The 19412-nt window shown below is 41.8% G+C and overlaps 1 protein-coding gene across 1 annotated transcript in view; it reads right to left on the bottom strand.

Moving 5' to 3' along the window:
• PTPRN2 (protein tyrosine phosphatase receptor type N2) overlaps window positions 1-19412 on the bottom strand; it is a 583237-nt gene that overhangs the window by 146381 nt on the left and 417444 nt on the right. The window lies entirely within an intron of this gene.

The following is a 19412-nucleotide window of genomic DNA, read 5'->3' as shown; positions in this document are numbered from 1 at the left end:
TCAGCCTGAAAGCGAGATGAGCGCCGCAACCCCTTTACCTTTTTTACATAGCACTTAACTAACAATGGGAGTGTTTCCCATCCTTACTTGCAGAAACCAAGGATTGAACTTTTGTATGCAAAATGTGTGCTCTATGACTGAGCTTCCTGTTTTCTGGCAGGTTTTGTGTGTTTTTAACAGAGGCATGATGGGCAGAAATTCAGCAATGCAGCCATCCCAAACAAAGAAATAAACTGATGTGAAAAACTTCAACTACCCCATAGTGGTTGTGTTTCTTTCTAGCTCCCTTTTACTTTCTTGGCTCATATCCCTTCAGATTTCTAGCCTTTGGCTTCAAGCTCCCTGCCTGTTCAAACCTCCTTGGAATGCAGCCTCTTGTCCCTAAACCCTGTGGAAAGTTTTCTGCCTGCCAAATTGACCTTTCAATTCTCTCTCAGCAACTGCACTTTTTATCAATATTTTATAGCAGGCTCTTCCTCCTAAGTTGTTAGAATAGTTCATGTGGCATCACACAGAAAGTTCAGTCAATGGCAACAGGGGCCTTACAGGTAAAAGAAAACACCTGGGATTGTGTGTGTGTGTGTGTGTGTGTGTGTGTGTAACAAAGATAACTACAGTATGTCCTGGCCAATTTCTGACTTATCAGTGTTTATGGTTTTAATAGCTTGGTTTTATTTATCTTACAAGCAGATTTCTCTCCTAACTTACTTTTCAAATTAATATCTGAATAATATATTTTTAAAAAAATCAGTGGAAAAAATGCATCCTATGGACCACATGCAGCTTTTAAGGATCCTTTGTTTTAAAATCCCAAGAATCCTAATTTTCTTATTGTTGTTGCTCAAAATTTCTGATATAATTCAGCGACAGAACATGTTGATTACCCTATAATGAAACCATCTCATTTTCTTTAAAATCATGAAGACAGGGTGGTTTCCAGTCAATTCTGAGCTGTATTCCATGTGGTACTATTTTATTTTGTGAAAGTACTTAAAACGCCCAGGTAAGGATTCAGATAGTGCTATCTCAGTGAAGGAGATTTTCTTGAGAGACTCATTTAAACCAAGCGATTGGAATTAGGGGATGGGGAGGGATCACGTCCCTAGACAATATAAACCAGTTTAGAACCTGTTATAGGTTTTGCCATTCTCGCGCTGCAATCCTATATGTTACTTTGAAGTTAAGTCCCACTGTTTGTTCAGTGTTCATTCTCCAGTGCGTGTGTTTGAAATCACAGCCTTCATTTCTAGAACAAGAAGTGCCATTATCCTAGGCTCCTTTGAGAAACTGGCAAGATATTTCCTATAACGATTAAAATAATGTCCCTTATGCTTTAGCAGCCATGCTCAGAAGCATTTTATTTATTCACCTGTTCCAGGACTGATTCCTGGCACTGAAAACATGTTCTAAGGCTTAACATTCCGGATGAGTCATGACTCATATATAAGGCCCAATACTTTGATAAAGCCCACCCCCCCCTCCATTCCTCTCTCCCAATTTCAAATGTTCAGGAAAGAATGCACTCAAACAGAGAAACAGATAATTACATCATCTGTAGCAGAGGCATTACATCATATCAAAATTGCTTCTGCAAGAAAGGCGTCCTGCAGGGAGGATGCTGTTACCTAGCAACTTCTGAAATGCGATTAACACTTTTTTGAGTCTCTCTCTCTCTCTCTCTCTCTCTCTCTCTCTCTCTCTCTCTCTCTCTCTCTCTCTCTCTCTCTCTCACACACACACACACACACTTCCTGTCTCTCATTCTTCCTATCAGGCTCAAACTAGACATTCCAGGCACTTAAATGTATTTTCCTGACCTTTTTCTTTAAAACCAAAAGCAGCCTCAGTCAGAACACTGCATGTTTGAGTGAGCCACAGCAAATGAGGGAAGGGAAATCTTAACCCTTTTCTGCTCTGCAGGGTTTATCAAATTGTCCCCCCACCGCCCCCTCCCCACCTCCGCTGCCTTTCACCCATCAATGACAAAAGCATCTGAGTGGGTGACTTTGATTTTTTCCCCCTTAAAAATACAACAACACCAAAAACCCAGAGGGTAAAGAGTTAAACAGTCCCTCCCCCTGCTGTTCCTCTCCTCAAATTCACAGCTTCCCAATCTGTTTTGGGTTGCTGGGGCATGGGAGGAGGGACACTGTGGGAAAGATAATATCCAATTAAGTTTAGCCCTTGCCATAGTCATCGTGGGCTGTTATGAAATGAAATCTAATTAATTCTTTCCTAAGAGACAGAAAAACAAACGTAAAAGGAGCTTTGTGCTACAAATAAGGAAAATGTGAACATTCCATGGTCAGATCTGCAAGCAGGGTGAACTACCAAAATAAATAACTAAATAAATAAAATAAGCCACCCAAGTTGCTAATAAGTTGATATGTGTATTTTAGCAGGTTATAGTTGTTCGCATTGGCAGAACATAACATGGGAAAGTCAACAGCTCAAGTTGCACGGCGTCTGCTCTGAATAGAGGAGGTTTCAGGTTTGATCTCTGGTATGTTCAGGTAGGGCTGGGAGAGACCACTGGCAGTCAAGATAATAATGACAACAAATATATCTGATACCCACCAAGGGGAGGCATAGTGTATTTTGCTGACATCGTTGCCTGCTGCATTATGGATGGAGGGAGGGGTGGGCGTCTTTTTTCAGTTGCCCTTGTGAAGTTATGTAAAAATTCAATTCCTAAGAAATAAAGCTTTTAAGAAAAGATAATAATGACCTAGATCAGGGGTCAGCAAACTTTTTCAGCAGGGGGCTGGTCCACTGTCCCTCAGACCTTGTAGGGGGGCCGGAGTATATTTTGAAGGGAAAAAATGAACAAATTCCTATGCCCCACAAATAACCTAGAGATGCATTTTAAATAAAAGCACACATTCTACTCATGTAAAAACACCAGGCAGGCCCCACAAATAACCCAGAGATGCATTTTAAATAAAAGGACACATTCTACTCATGTAAAAACATGCTGATTCCCGGATCATCTGCAGGCCGGATTTAGAAGGCGATTTGGCCGGATCTGGCCCCCTGGGCCTTAGGTTGCCTACCCATAACCTACATGGACCAATGGTCTGACTCGATATAAGACAGCTTCCTACGTGTAAGAAGAGCCCTGGTGGATCAAACCCGAAGTCGACATTAGCCCAGCATCCCCATTCTCACAGTGGCATGCCTTGAGGAAGACCATAAGCAAGACATAAAGGCAATTTCCTCAGCAACTGATACTCAGAGGCATGCTGTCACCGTGACTAATAGCCACCGAGAGTTGCATCCTCCATGGGCTTGACGTATCACCCTTTAAAGTTATCTAAGTTGGTGGTCATCGCCGTTTCTTGTGATACTGAATTCCACAGTTTAACAATATGAAGAAGTTTTTCCTTTGGGCTGTAGTAAATCTCCCACCACCCAGCTTCGTCAAATTGTCCCCAGCTTCTAGTATTATAAGAAAGGGAGAAAAACATATTTCCACACCAAGCATCATTTTAGACACCTCTACCCCGTCCCCTCTTAGTTACCTTTTCTGACCCTTCCTTGCAGGGGAGTTGCCTCAGCCCCCTGATAATTTTGGTTGCTCCTTTCTACAGCTTCTGCAGCTATGCGTTAGCCTTTCTGAGATATGTTAACCAGAAGTGCATAAAATATTCCAGGTGTGGTCATACCACTTTTTTTTTTTTTTTTTAAGACGCAACAAAGTTGGCAGTTTTATTTTCAGTCCCTTTTCTGATGCTCCCTAACCTGGAACCCTGCGTTGACCATACGCCCGAATCATTCTCTTTTATTCAAAACAATGAATTTCTCTGTTTCACTTCTGCTTTGACTACATCTGCCAGTCGTCGTGTATGTAGCACAGCAGTTTGACTCTGCCTTGTCCCAGATCATAGCCCAAAGGCATATGATGCAGCAATTATGCTGGTGCTAAGCAAGCCTGAGTTTGTTCGCTGGCTGGCTGGGAGACCAGCAGGGAACACTATGTATGCTGCTTCGAGTTCCATGATGGAAGAAAGCTTGGATACAAATGCAATGACTAATTTGCTAGAGAAACAGGACCAGAGGCTGGTATGATACAATAGTTCAGCAGCATTTGGGACACAGCTGTTTAAACTAAGGTTACTTATTATAAAGAGGCAATGAAGGATTGGCACACACACACACACACACAAAAACATTTATTGAGAGATGGAGCTTATTCATAAACCATTGGAATTATGCATAATGTCCCCTAGTAGTAACCCTCTGGAAAGAAGGTGAGCCAATCAAGTCTGGAAACCGTTTCTAAAAAAAATTAAAATCTGGATGGGGTTTCCTCCCTTCCCACACCACAAAGCTTCAGGTTCCAAAATGAATGAAGCAAGTACAACTAAGATTCTATCACACTACCCAAAGAACTATTCATATATGTATAGAAATAATATGTTATAACCCTTCATGACCAATGAAAATCAGCTAAAACACATGGTCAGCAACAAATGTGCTAGAGCTTTCAACATATCTAAAGCAATATGGAAAGGGCACATAAAACCAAACTGCATACAACTCTATAATTTTACTGTAATAGAAGTGAATTCTGACTTCTTTTTAACATTTATTTAACTCCAAGATTGTGTTAGGTACTGCATGCTATACAAATATTAATATTTCATACTTTAATATTTTGCTGTTTTCCTTAAGAAATGGCTGTCCCTGCTCCACTGCTAAAAAAGAATGCACCAGTGATATATTCGCCAAAGATCAGATCATGGGGTTTAAAAACAGCTGAAATGCCACAGAAACTGAGATTTTAATGCTAAAATATTTACACATTATGCTATAATAATGGCATGGCTATCATCATGGCTTGCTGTTGGAGTCAATAGTAGAAGATCATTACTCCACAGATGAAGAAACCTTATGATATTATTGCTGCAATCCTACACCTAGTTTGCACATGTGCACATTCTTTTGAAGTCGGTGGGACCATATCTGCAAATAACATCACTTTATCAGGCCAGAGGTGAAGTGTTTCCCCAAGAAATTTAGATTCCCAACCCATGTTCCATTGAAGTGGGATGAGCAGGTAACACATTTATTTTTCACTTAAGCACTGACTGTCATGACCCCACCTGAGCAGCAGCCAGGACTCTAACATTGAGAAGGAGGCATTACCTGGATCAGAAAGATGGAACCAGGAGCCCCTTGTGACAGGGACCTCCAGAGATAGCACCTCCTGAGCCAGTTTCCCCATAACCAGGGACCTCCAAACTTGGACCTCCAGAGATAGCACCTCCTGAGCCAGTTTCCCCATAACCAGGGACCTTAAGTTCTCTTGTGCCTGTTCATCAGCACAGGCAATGCACAAGGTGAGAGCTGCCTTAGAGGTAGGTTCTGGGACAGAGGACCACCTCATTAAGGTACTCTACTCTTCAGGAACTCAGTGGAGAATGGGAAGGATAAAAATTATCTGGTGAGCTCCAGATCTTGCAGGAGCTATCCAAGGTCCTGCAACTCCAATGACCAAGCCTTCCACTTGCCTAAACATGCTGCCTCCAGGCATCCATTGACCCCTGTGGCATAGCTATCAGTAGGGGAATTTCCTGCAAAAAAGGGGAAGGTTGACAGCCATGCCCTGTGGCCCCCTGTTTGTGGCCAGGACACTGACCCTCCAAGGGAAGAGTCAAAACTGCTGGCATGTGAAGTAACCATGCTGCACATATTCCACAAGGTTGCTACTAGGAAAACACAGGATCTGACAACACAGAAACAGCAAATATGAGAAATATCTAAAGGGCAGCTTCCCATGGATGCTAGGGCGGACGGGCTGGAAGGTATAGTTAATGGGTCAGTGCCTCATGAATTCACAACCAGAACAGAGGAGGGGCATGTGCTTGTATATTGGTCCTGCATGTCTCTCCAAGGGCCATAGGTGTGTGAGGCCCTCTTAAATGTACTATTACAAGGGCCTCATTCTATTCCTCTCCCTTGGAGTCAATTTATTATCCTCTGATAGATTTCATTTTATTCATGGAGAGCTCTGCCTGCCTCTCGGCTATGAATGCCAACTAAGTAGCAATAGCCATATTAGACAGATGTGAGTGGAAAGCCTTCAGGGCATTTACTTGTAACTGACCTTCACAAGTATCGCAGGATTTGCTCCCCCCCTTAGGGCATTGTTGGGTAAAGGCTTTTGGGGTAGCTGGAACCAGAAGCAAGCTTAATGCTTTGCTTGTTAAGGCTCATGAGTAAAAACAAACAAACAAACAAACAAACAGTGGCAGAGGCAGAAAGTCAGAGTTTGTTCAGGAATATGTTCTAAATGGCCAAAGTATTCCCGCAAAAAAGGGAAAGTTGACAGCTATGCATAGCGCAGTGCTAGAGCACATGTGTCACACACAGAGAGAGCTCCAGGTTCATTCCCCAGCATCTTAGGTATGAAGCTGTTAAAGACCTTGTGCAAGTCAGGTGGTTTTCGTTGGCTAATTCATATATTCCTATAATGGAAGACCTGGGTTCAGTAACAAGAATGAGGGAGAGGAGAGGGGAGAAGTTGGATGTCATGCCTTGGGTGGGTTTAGTGCCAGCTTGCAGGACAAGCAGCCCTGAAGAAGGGTATAAATTATTGCAGAGTTGGTGCTTTGTAGGATGGGGAAACAGGTAATGTAAGCTACACATCTGAAGACTTCACAAAGTCAGATCAATCCATCTCATGGAAAGCGGTTGCAAGTTCATAGTGCAGATGATTTTGCAGAGGTCTGCTCCCTGTAAGCCAGGAGTGCCAAACCAGTTTTGACCCAAGGGATATATTAGACAGACAGCCAACACTCAAAGGTCCATATGCCAGTGGTGGATATAGCATAGCAATGTATTTGTGCATGTGATGTATATATGGCACACACTCACCACACATACAGCACACACACTCACCACACATGTAGGCACACAACATTCTCTCTCTCTTACATACAGAGAGAGAGAGAGAGAGAGAGAGAGAGAGAGAGAGAGATTCATGCTCAGAAGGCAGGGTAGGGGAAAGTAAAGGAACAGGAACAGGTAAGTATGGAAAGAAATGATAGAAATCAGGATCTGGGAATAATGGTGTGTTCTGATTAACACCCACAGAAGAAGTTGTTGTATACAATTTTGCAGTGACCAATCATGGAAACAGGGGAGAGATGGAGCAAAACTAATGGATAATGAGGTATTTGGGCCTTGGAGGCACAAAGTCTGCAAGGAAGATGTGGCTGTTCAGGGAACAAGGCTCCAGCTTGTACCTCCATTGCACAGAGTTGGACAAGATGACTCTTGGTGTCCCTTCCAATTCTATACAATTCTATGATTCTAACTCCCAGAAAGTCCCTATTCTGAAACCCCATTTGGTTGCAGGCCTGACACCTGGTGCAACGAGAATAAAAGCTGCTGCAGGCACCTGCAGGGACGAGGGAACTTCCCTGGCGCTAGGTAAGCTTCTTGCTATGGATCTGAGCATTCCACTCTTCCATGTCAAATGGCACCCCCACCTAGATATTTCCTATCTCTTGGGGAAGTTCAAATAATAGCAGCAACCATCTTATGAAGCCCCCGGATTTCCAAGCTTTTTTTTCTGCAAAAAGATGATACTAACAAACGGCTGCTTTGGCTGGAGAACAAGCACCTTCTGTTTTTTCCACAGTGTATGCTCTTGAATACCAAGGAACTAATCTAATACCACCTAAAGCTCCATTCACTTGTCAGCTTTACAGCTGTCCAATCAGCAGGGTTTCTTAGCCAAAGTCATGCTGCCCTGCAAAGGAGGAAATCAATGGGGGTTAAAAATGCTCACACCGAGGCTTGGTGTTGATCCATGCTGCCATTAATTTAAGCCATTTGGGAAGGCTTAAAAAGCAAGCTAATTATTTTCTGTTTGCAATTCTAGTGCAGGGCTAATACACAGAGTAGTAGCTAGTCTATAAGGAAATGTAAACCTGTCAGTTGACTGCTAAGTGACCCAGCTTATACAGCAGCTGCAATTAGAAAGTTATTAAGCTTGGAGTCGCTTCAGCCAGGGTTACATCTGAATGGCTATGCTCCTAATACAATCCATTAGGCAGCTCCCATTTATAGCTGGGTTGGAGCACTATCAATTTTTAATAGTATTAGCCTGAACAATAAGCCAGCGTAGGCTGTCTAGACCATTAACCTCCAGCTTAACGATGACTAAACAAACACACACAATATACTTTTTCTCCCTTTTAAATCTTCTCTAGTCAGGCATAGATGAGTATTAGGCTGCAGTGGTGACTGAGAAGGACCATGAAAGCCTCTTTGGTCTAGTACCTCATCAAACTTTTGTGTTGTTCAACTTTCAGTATAGAAACTGCTCTTTTGCAATAGTCAAAAAGTAAATGTTGTTTGTGTGTGTGTGTATTACACATGTGAATTGGATGCTATCCCCAGTGTGCTTTCCACAGAGTTCTTCCATTTTCCATTTTGAAACTTTTGGGTAAGTCCAGTTGTGTCCACGGCAGCTGTTTCCATTACTGCAGCACCATTTTAATTTTGTGTTTGTGTGTGTGTGTGTGTGTGCGTGTTGGGGGGGGGGCTTTCATGAGATCTCTTCGCAGATCTCATTTTGATTTGGACACACTTTGTTATTCTTATACAATGAACATGTAAAAACCATTTTTTGAGGGGTAGACAATTTCAGACACCAGGCTACAGCTTCTTGCTAAATTTGGTCTCTAATTAGAGCCAGAGAGGATACAGTAGATCAAAGTTACTATGTTTGCCTCGTAAGCAGCTTCTCAGAAATAAAGAGGATTTCCAGCCCCTGGAAGCTGACAAAATAAAAATTCAAGAACAAAAATGTAAGACAAACTATGCCTCTGAACTACACCAGAGCAAAATGTTTTTTAAACTCTCTCTGAAAACCAGAAGTGTACAGACTCTACATTGCTCCCTATGCATTTTTTTCCAACTTCAGCTTCCCCCCTTAACTTGTTCACCATTCACCTACCTTAAGGTTTAAAGTGCACAGAAAAGAAAGGAGTAATGTGCAAAAATATATTATCATGTACTGGAGCTCTAGATCAAGTTTAAAATCTACACAAGTATTACATTTTTCAAATATGGGAATGTCAATATTCGTATTCTGTTTTTTTAATGCATGTTAACAATATGGGAAGGTGTAGTTTGATTAGTGTGAGTTTATTAACCACAGCATTTATTTGATGTTAAATATTTATCCTCCTCTTCTAGTCATAGTGGTTTTCATGTTGCATAATCTGCTGAACAGCTAAGGCAGTTTCAAGCATTTCACTCACATTTTAATTATTATTTGTTAATCATAATTCATTACTATGTCAAAGGGTTTTCTTTTTCTTTTGGGGAGAGATGTTCTGTTTTGCTTTGGGGGCATAATATGGATGAAAAAGTAATTTGGGTTTAGCAGGGAGAAACCTAACTAAGCCCTTATTTACTTTATTGTCCAAAATAATAATAGACAGTAATTGGAGGTTTTTTCAAATTAAAAAATGAGCTTTTATACAAAATGTTTGAAGCATAATCTCATTAGTGTAAATTTGAATTTATTCAAGGGGTGGCTGTGGCCTGCAATATTTACTTCTAGGAAAAGAAAGAAAGAAAGAAAGAAAGAAAGAAAGAAAGAAAGAAAGAAAGAAAAAATTCATAAAGAATTCATAAATGAATATGCAGAAAGTTACCATAAGTCTTGGTTGGCAACTCAGTCCTAGTTTTACAGGCTGGTAGCCAAGCCCCATCCTCAGCTTTCAAAGTGGTTGGCCACCATATACCCTTCTTGCCTGTTGGCTGGCAACTGAAGGACCAGCTAAGACAGGAATTGACCCTGTATTATCCAGAATGTAAGCAAGATGTTATTGCTTTTCGAAGGATAGGTCCACATGAAAGCTCTGCCTTCTGCATTTTACTGTAGCTGCTTTCTCCTTAGGCAGGAATAAGGAGGCTCGGGGGATGACATGCCCACTTCTTCTTCAATTCGAGAAAGAGCCGAAAAATGCTAGGAAAGGGAACAGGCACAAAACTTGTAGGGTTGGCTTTAAATGCAGATACATAGGAATCTGACAAGCACCTGGTTTCAGAACACCCAATATGGTATGATATGAAAGCCGGGTGTGGTTTGGCCATACCATGTGCGATCAGTATATTCTAGGGAAGGACTGCAGTTCAGTAGTGAAGCATCAGCTTTGCATGCAGAAAATCCCAGGTTCAATCCCTGGCATACCCACACAGGACTGAGAGAAACCCCTAAGAGAGTCACTGGCAGTCAGCGAGGACAGTAGAGAGCTAAGTACAACAATGGGCCGACTTAATATGCTGCCCCCCTGCCCTCTTCACATGCCATTTTCTTGTTTTCTTCTCTTTTTATATTTCACTTGTTCTTTACACGAGAAGCAATGATGTTTTTGCTGCACAACGGTTTGTGCTACATATTGCCACAACGTAATATCAATAAACATTTTAACAGATAAAATAAATAATAAATAGACGGCGCGAAATTGAAGTTTTGCACCATGTGCTGATATACCCACACCCACTCACACCAAGGAACATTTATTGCTTTTTCTAGTCATATGCTTAATAGCTTGGCAGCAATCAATCAGAGTCATACATAATTAGTTTGAAAAACTAAGCACGGGAAATGAGGATACGTTTTAGTGAATCGGAACAGGAGGCAGACAATACCCCCCCCCTTTTTTTTGCTTTTCTACTACTAATGCAGTAGGGTTTATTTTGAATGAAGGCAGTATGAGTTTAAATTAAATGTCAAATATAATTTAACTTTAAAGCATGAAGTGGCTGACTGTGTTCACGGAGGAACTGGCAGCCCTCCTGAGTGGTTAATTGCCATCCACCCAATAACGAGCTATAAAAAGATCACTCATTTTCACTAGTGAGCATTCAGTCTACTTGAGGGGAACAATCTTACATATTTTTAAATTGGAACATATTCCAGTACCCAGAAATCACTGCTGCCTAAAAACTTTTTTTTTTTTAAAGTGAGATAGATCCTCTTGAGGTGCTGGTAGCAGGAGAGCAAAAAGGTGTGCTCTCAGGGAGAGCTAAGCCGAAATGTCTCAGAATAAATTTTAAAATTTCTGACATTTTTCTTTTGCTGATCCTTCACCCGCCCTCTACCGCCCACCAGACAAAAGAACAAGTTTTTTCCACTGAATATTCATCACCCTCATCATAATTTTGAGAAATGCTGCCCCTGCCCAAACATCAATTTCCCTGCCCAAAAATAGAGTGGATTATTTCAAGATGCCAGATATGCCCAGTTCTAGTCTCTGGATGCTTTTCCATCAAAAAGCAGTGTAAAGGGAATGAACTACTATAATTCATTCAAAATACATAGAGGTGGATTTGTCCAATTCTTTCAATGCAAACATAACAGAAATGTGCCAACTGCACTCTTTGCACTTTTTTTTTTTAAGGCCACAGAATCCTAATGTAAACCAACAGACTACTGGCTGCAAAGAACAAAAATCTGACCGACAGGGCAAATGACTTCTTCTTCTTTTGCCCAAATTTCACCATTCAATTATGACTGGCTTTCAGTTTCTTGGTGAGAGTTCATCTGGTGAGATTTCCTTCTCACCTACAACACTCATTTATCAAACTGAGCCAAAATTTCAAATATCAGCAAAGTGCTCCCCCTCCCCACAGCTTCCTGTGGGGAGAAGCTTACTAAAATGCATAGTTACCTGCACTTCCAGCGCCCTTTTTTTCTGGGGCTCCGCCATCTTTTGATCCTTTGTCTCAGCTTTCTCTCCTCATCACTGATTTCTCTCTTTCCCTCTTCTCTCTCTCTCAACTTCAGAGCTTTGGCTCTCCTCCTGCATTTCCCCACCCTGTAGTAATGTTTTGATGACATGTTTGATGTGTTTTCCTTGGCTTTTGTAAATTTCTTTTTGAAACTGGGTGGCTATAAAGGTAAAACAGATTAGAGATCTATGTAATGGAAGCCCTTCCTCTCATCACTGTATAGAGATCTGGATCAAAGCTTCAAGGAACTTCATGCACTCTACAGGCAAAATATTTGATTCAACCAATTACTGAGTGTGAGAGAGAGAAAAGGGGGGGGGGGGAGGATCCAGGCAGGCAAAAATGTGCAATGCACCTTTCTATGTGGGAAGCCTTGAGTTTAGCACAAATCCTGCTAAATTCTTATCCCATCACTAAAGGGTCTAATAATGGTCAAGTATTGAAATGAAGGGAACTCCCGATTGACGTGTGAATGCCTATTTGTTCTTTCCCTGGTAAATTTAGATTTTTCACTGCCCACTGTACAGTAGGCTGCGTGAACGTATACTGTCCCCCCTCCTGAGTGGTTTGAAACCACAGCACGGTGGAAGGAGTAGCTTAACAGGAAGAAATCCCAGATTACACACACACACACACACACACACACACACAATCAGCATATGTACTCAACTGTCATCTTTTTGCATATATCTTAAGGTCTTTGTATGTGACTCTCTTTCTCGCGGTTTTACTTGTAAAATGCCTAATAAAGGTTTGATAAGTGACGTGCAAATGCACATGTTGCGAAAAACACTGGACCCAGAAGTGACCTGAAAATGTCAATAAAACATCACTAAAATGTCACCAAAAGGGGCAGGAGCAGAACAGGGTGGCACTCTTTACGTGGGTCCTGGGGGTCCAGAATGTAACTCCCATGCAAAATGAGGATTGCCTTTAATTAATTTATTAGATCTGTAGTAACAAGAGAGCCCTAAGGCAATTTAAAACAGCACACAAGTTAGTTACCTTTTATCATGAAACAATTTACATTACATTCTAAGCAATGTGGTGAAATATTTATAACTTAACCTTATAGACTTATCAAACTATAAACAATATCTAAGACCCTTAACTCCTTTGTGGATCACCACTGCAGCAGTAGAAGCAGCAGCAGCAGCAATTTCATTCGTTTAGCTGTAAGCCATAGCAAAGATAAGGGCACTCACTGTAGTGGAATGCTGCAGTTGTCTATTTTCCTCTATCGTGGAGAAAGCAGGGAGGAAATCTGTTTTGTCCTGCTTTTTGGGAGGGATTATACAATGTCAGTGATCCAGAGGCATGCAGATACTGGCTATGAAAATGGTTGACCAGGAAGTAAAAAGGCCACCGAGCTGGCAAGACGGCAAACCAAACACGAGGTAGTTGGGGGGCAGGAATAGAAAGTCTTGAGAACAGCTCATTCTGCTCCCAGTTAGCAAGTTGTTCACACTGAGCCTGATTTAAACATAATTTTGAGCAAGTAAGTGAGTTAGGATTGCTGTCTCAGTGAACATAGGACTAACCGAGAGCAAGTTGCATGGAACACCATGGCACTGATTTCTGAGCAGTCATGCATAGAATTGCATCCCTCCCGCCCTAGTTTTTATCATAAGATTTCCCAAGATATATCACTTTAAAATTATTCCTCCCAGCACCAAACGTTTGTCGGAATTAGCCCAAGGTAAACAAATACGGCTAGCAGAGTTTGTTAAATCAAAGTGCATTGATGAAAATGTGCCAACTTTGTACCATGGACAGAAGCCCATGTGGCAGCTCTGAAAAGCTTGATAGTTTGCATATTTGGTCCAGAACCCATTTTTATAGTTTTTATCTGGTCAGGTGCCCCCAAACAATAACCATAAGGTAGTGCACAAAAGCTACAGAAAGCCTATAGGGAGTCTATAAAATATCTATCACGGAGTGTTAGACAACAGGCATCACAAGCTTGATGGAGGAGCAACTTTTACTTTTACACATCTTTATACAAACTACTCTCTCCTTTTTCCAATAGGCCCACTCTTGGGAACAGAAGAGTCTCGGCTAAGTATACCCTAGCACAGGATAATGGGCAGTGTGTCCTTCTCTGGCTTTTACTCACTGCTGGACTTGAGCAATAAAAGGGGAATTGCAGCCATGAATCACAAACACTAGTGTCTTAATATTGTCTTTCAAGAACAGGAAAGACAAATACCACTAAGGCAAGATGAGTCCCTTGGATATCAGATACACCTCCAGGTAAGCGGTTTTCCCTCCCTTAAAGAAACAGCAGTTGAACAACAACAAAATCTATATTAGGTATTTGCCCTCATAATAAAAAGCTCCAGTGGGCTTGAAGGGGTTCTGATGCAGTCTCAGAAATCGGGGGCTGCTGACGCTGTCTGCTGTCAAAGAAGGCTCCCTACACAAGAGCATTCCCCAACCCTGAAGCGAATGAAGCAGCCTCTGTTTACATAAACCTATGAGGACACATGCATCGGCACTCTCCTGCAGTATGAATCACGGCACTATTACATTTCAGCTCTCTGATAGATGAGACAGGCTTTCTTTGTCTCCCTTTCTTGCCATTACAGAACTTGCAGATATTGGCATGGCCCAAACCCCCACATTTATGCAGTCGGGTTGCTATGCTGTGGTGGTTGGTGCTTAATAATAGTGAGGAAGTCAGAGAGCCCAGCAGTAAGCAGAGCCAGTGACGGATGGAGCCACCTAATTCTACTCATATCATAGAACTGTAGAGTTGGAAGGGACCAGTCATCTACTCCAACCTCCTGCAATGCTGGAATCTTTTGCCTAATGTGGGGCTCGAACCCATGTCCATGAGATTAAGAGTCTCATGCTCTACTGACTGAGCTATCCTGAGTTGTCCCCACCCTCCTCCCAGCTGTGTTCCACAAGGGCAACACTGAGACTTAGGTAGGGGAAGCAGACAGCCTGGGCCACTCTTGAACTGGTTGTACATAAGAAGGCAGGCAGTTGCCCCATGCACCGTAATAGACCAGCCTCCACTGCAGCCTGTACTGACTCTGTCTGTCGGTCTGTCAGTCTGTCTCTCTGTCTGCCTCCATGGCTCAACTTCTCAGACCAAGACTACATCAACAGATTGTGATACCGTCATCCACTTTGATTCTTTTAACTCAAAAGAGTCTCCTCCACCGCCTACCCAGTGAAGAAGCTTGAGCCCCGTTTTTGGTCAAAACGTCACTGTAAAAATCCAATCAAATAAGAAACTGGAAGATGCCGCTCCCTGTCAGGAAATGAGAAGTTTTCCTCTAGGAAAGAATTGGTGCTGGAGAGAAGGGCAGAGACTGGAAAAAAAACCCAGGGCATGTGCTACATTCCTGTTGATCATCCAAGCCCTAGGGCCTAGACGTTCAAGGTCCAATTTTATAATGTTCCACCCTAAGTTCTGTCCTGTTTTCCTGGGATAGGTTGCCACTTTAGCATAGCAGCACAAACCATGATTCACACCACCATAACTAAACGGAGAGCCCTAGGAGCAGGGTGCCAAATTATGCTCCTAAGCATATTTATTTATATGTTTTCTCCCCCACTGAACTCAATGAGACTTTCTTTCAAGTAAATATGTGTTTAGGGATTGAGGTGCCAAAGCTTTGATGGGGTGAAGGCATTAGGGGACCGCAGAAGATTACAAGGCAGAAAAACCATTCTCAAGCTATTAAAAGAGCTATTCTCTTAGTTTGTTTTTGCAGTAAATAAAACATCATTGGCTCCTTTAAACCATTCATTTGCATCAAAAGATTCATTTGCATTTGTTTATCTAATCCAGAAAGAGCTTACTATAATAGAGCACACTCTCACCCTCAATAAGGCTATTCTTTGCAGCAGAGTAGTGTGCCTTCATAGCTACAATGCTCTCAAGATGGATTTTGGCAGTGCTGGGATCTGCTCCGTAGATGAAACCATTTGGTTTTCTTTATTGCGTTTACCTCATTTGTTGGCTGAAAGAACATAATGATTACATCAGTGGGAAGCCCAGTGGATTAAGTGTGGGGGCAATGGAAATGGGAAGACCCCCTTCTATTTGTAACTGTCCCATCTCCTGACATCAGTGGCGTTCTCAGTTTGATATCAGTACACGAGGCCAGAATGAAAGATATTTTCAGATGTCACAGTAACCCTGTTCAGGTGTTCAACTGAATACATGGAGGAGGCTAACTAGGGTTGGGTCTGTTGGACCTGCCTTTGACACCCACACAGTCATCGTCATGCTCACATGGAATCAGTACATGTATACCTGAAAGCTCATGATCTGTGACTCAACGTATTCCAAAGCATGCATACATAAACCTTGTGCATACTCGAGCATAGCACATTTGTCCATATGCATTAAACTTGCAAGGGAACAACACCTTGATATGTTCAAATGAAAAGAGCTAGCATCTTCTTCCAGTATGGAAATCTTCCAGAACAATTTGCAAGCTCCATAAATGCTGGCACCTTGTGTTTTGTACACCTTTTGTGAGAAACCTTTCATATACATAACCCTGCTTTTACAGGAGAAAAGGTATGCATAGCCTTCAAATTTATATATATTAAAAACACTCCTAATATAAAAGAGATTTATAAAATGGAATGAAAGCCCTCTCTGAGGAATACAGCCCCATTCCCCCAGGTATAGATTATTCTGTATTCTAAGCTTAGAAAACCTTATTCTCTTACAACAGAAGAGGGAAAATATGGTGGCTGTGTGCAGAAAGAAAGAAGCAAGTGCACACTTACTGCTTAATTTAAAAAATATATATATGGGAAGGCCAAGTGCTGAAAGGTTGGATCAGTGTATGAGGATAAGACAACATTAGCAAGTTTTCCAGCTTTGCATGGTTGCCTTGTGATGTGCATGTGTGGTTTAGTATAGAATGGATTGCAGAATTCACATCTGATTGGTCTATTTGAAGACATACAGATTGACCCTAAAGCACCCCAATGCTGATATTATTGAACAAGATTTTGTGTTGTCTGAAAGCCCCAAACTATGCATCCTTTTTTGCCTAACTGAAGTTAAGAAAAACTGCCTTGAATAATTGCACTCTAGTAGTTATCCAAGACCCAAGTGTTTGAGATAAGGCCTCATCAGATTCATATGCTTGGTGGGTCATGCTGCAGTAGAGAAACCACATGGAGTCAAAGCTCAGAAGCCACAAGTCTGAAGCCACTTACTTGGAAGTAATCCCACAGACTTCCATAGTGCTCCTCCAATTCAGCATGTAAAAAAGTATTGTTGTTTTATTACTTTTCTTGATTGGGTTTGTTCTGCTTACAAGGGTTGGGGGGAGGGAGGACACAGGAAGCTTTTGGCTTAATTGCCAGACTTTCTTCAGTAAACAATACAAAGTGATTAGAGATTTTTTTTTTTGGCATGCGCAGGCCAAAGCCACCTAGTGAGAGTTCAAAGAACAAAGCAAACCCTCATTGGAAGAAATTATGCAGCTAACTAAACTTGTATATCTTGGAGCCAGCCATTTCTCCAGCATCTTTGCCCCATTTATCAATGCACAATTACTGTCACCATTGTGTGGTGTCATTAGGCGTAAGGTTACAAGTGCCAGTCGGGATAAAAAAAAAAATTGCAGTTATGTTGGCATAATTTTTCATTATCATCTTCATTAACCAGAGCTAGTGGGAGTAAGAGTTTATCCTTGCTCTTGTCATCGTCATGACAACGCTTCCAAAGCTTGTCTGCCAAGAGTCCACCCAATACAAAAAAAGCCTGAATGTCCTCATTATTCCGCCTCTCACAAACTCACCCATGCCAAGGGTGATACGCGTTGCAGAGGGCCCTTGATTTATCCCCTGTGATTTCTCTTGACAGCCTGGTATGGTGTCTCAGCTTAAGGCAATCGGTCTGATTTCACAGTTTAATTACTGCTAATCTGAGGGAGCGTGGTCAATGCTAATGAGCCAGTAGCAATCAAAAGCAGTAATGGCTACACTCACCCTGTTTCATTCTTGTCCCCCACCCCTTTGAAATAAGCAAGGCATAACCCCACCCCTACAGCATACTGGGGGCGGGGGAGAAGTCTGATGTACAATTTGTTATGAAATTATTTCAAGCTGAAACACACTTTCTGAAGTATTGTTGTCTCGCCCTGCACAGAAAGCATATGCTCCGTTGTCAAAAGTCTTCAAATTATTTCTTTATTCATAAGAATATTTATAAGCCTTTCCCTGATAAAAATAATATATCAAGGCAGTGCATAATAAAATAATTAAAATTATAAAATACAGGGTGGGGGGAAATAACTAAATTCAGTATCTAAAAACACTTGACAAAACATTTGTTTTCAAAAAGTGGTGAAATATCAGAATTGTAGGTGCGGTATTCCAAATTACTGGTACCACTATGCTAAAAACGTTGGTTTGCATAGAAACAAAATGTATATGAGATACTGTAACCGTGGGACAGTTAGGAGGGTTCCTCCAGATTATCACAGTGAACTGGACAGTATATAAGGGACAAGGTGCTCCTTCAGGTTAACCTGGTCCTAGGTGGTTTATGACTTATATATTAACAGCAAAACCTTGAACTTAGCTTGGTAATGTACTGGCAGTCGGTGTAGAGCTATCAGCACTTGTGTAATATGCTGATGAAGAGCTGCTCTGGCCAAAAACTAGACCGCAGTATTCTGAACCAGCCTCAATTTCACAACCAACCTTAAGGGTAGCCCCACTTAGAACATACTGCAATAGTCCAGTCTAGAGGTTACCAAAGCCTGCACCACTATGGACAATCTACCCCTGTCCAGGATTGGCCAAAGCCAAAGCTGGGGAAAAGAACTCTTAACCACTGAGGACACCTGTGCCTCCAGTAACAGGGATATATCTAAGGGTACTTCCAAGGTACATACCTGTTCCTTCAGGGAGAGTGTAGCCCCATCAAGAATAGGAAACCTGACAATTTCCTGAAAATGGGAACTGCTCATCTACCAGCATTCTGTCTCACCAGGATTCAGCCTCAGTTTATTGGCCTTCCTCCAGCCCTTCACTGACTCCAAACAGTGGTTGAGAACTCACACCATCTTGTTTCAGATGTTACCAGTTACCACTGAGATCCAGGCAGAAGGTACTAACTGGTAACTGGTAGATTCAATCAGTTTTTGCCAAAAGGATGTCCAAAGGAATCCAAAGTAGAAATACCTCCCAATTTTTAAACATTAGCATGTGTTACACTAGGGAAGTCCATCACACAGTTGCGTCACTTGCATGAGGATAAAGTCATGGGTACTTCAGCCAGCCCTCTGCTGCTGCTTCCACACTGCTTAGAGCTAAGGCATGGGTTGGCTTTCAGTTACATCCAAACCAGGCTTGTGGTATGTTTCTCTCCAAACAAACAACAAATTATAACTACAGTGGTACCTTGGTTCTCAAACGCCTTGGTACTCAAACACTACAAACCCAGAAGTAAGTGTTCTGGTTTGCAAACTTTCTTCGGAAGCGGAACGTGCTCCGTTTTGAGTGTTACGCTTCCATTTTGAGTGTTACACTGAGGTCTGTCTGTTTTTGCTATTTATTTTACGTTTTTGTTTTTGCGGTTCTTTTTGTTTTGTTTTTGTGACTGTGTGGAACCCAGCTCAGCTACTGATTGATTGATTGCGTGACTGCAGTACATTGTCTAT

Source organism: Lacerta agilis, chromosome 12 (genome assembly GCF_009819535.1).
Source record: "Lacerta agilis isolate rLacAgi1 chromosome 12, rLacAgi1.pri, whole genome shotgun sequence".
Classification (NCBI taxonomy): Eukaryota; Metazoa; Chordata; class Lepidosauria; order Squamata; family Lacertidae; genus Lacerta; species Lacerta agilis.
The sequence above is the reverse complement of the archived record's forward strand: the minus strand, read 5'-3'. Positions and strand labels throughout refer to the sequence as shown.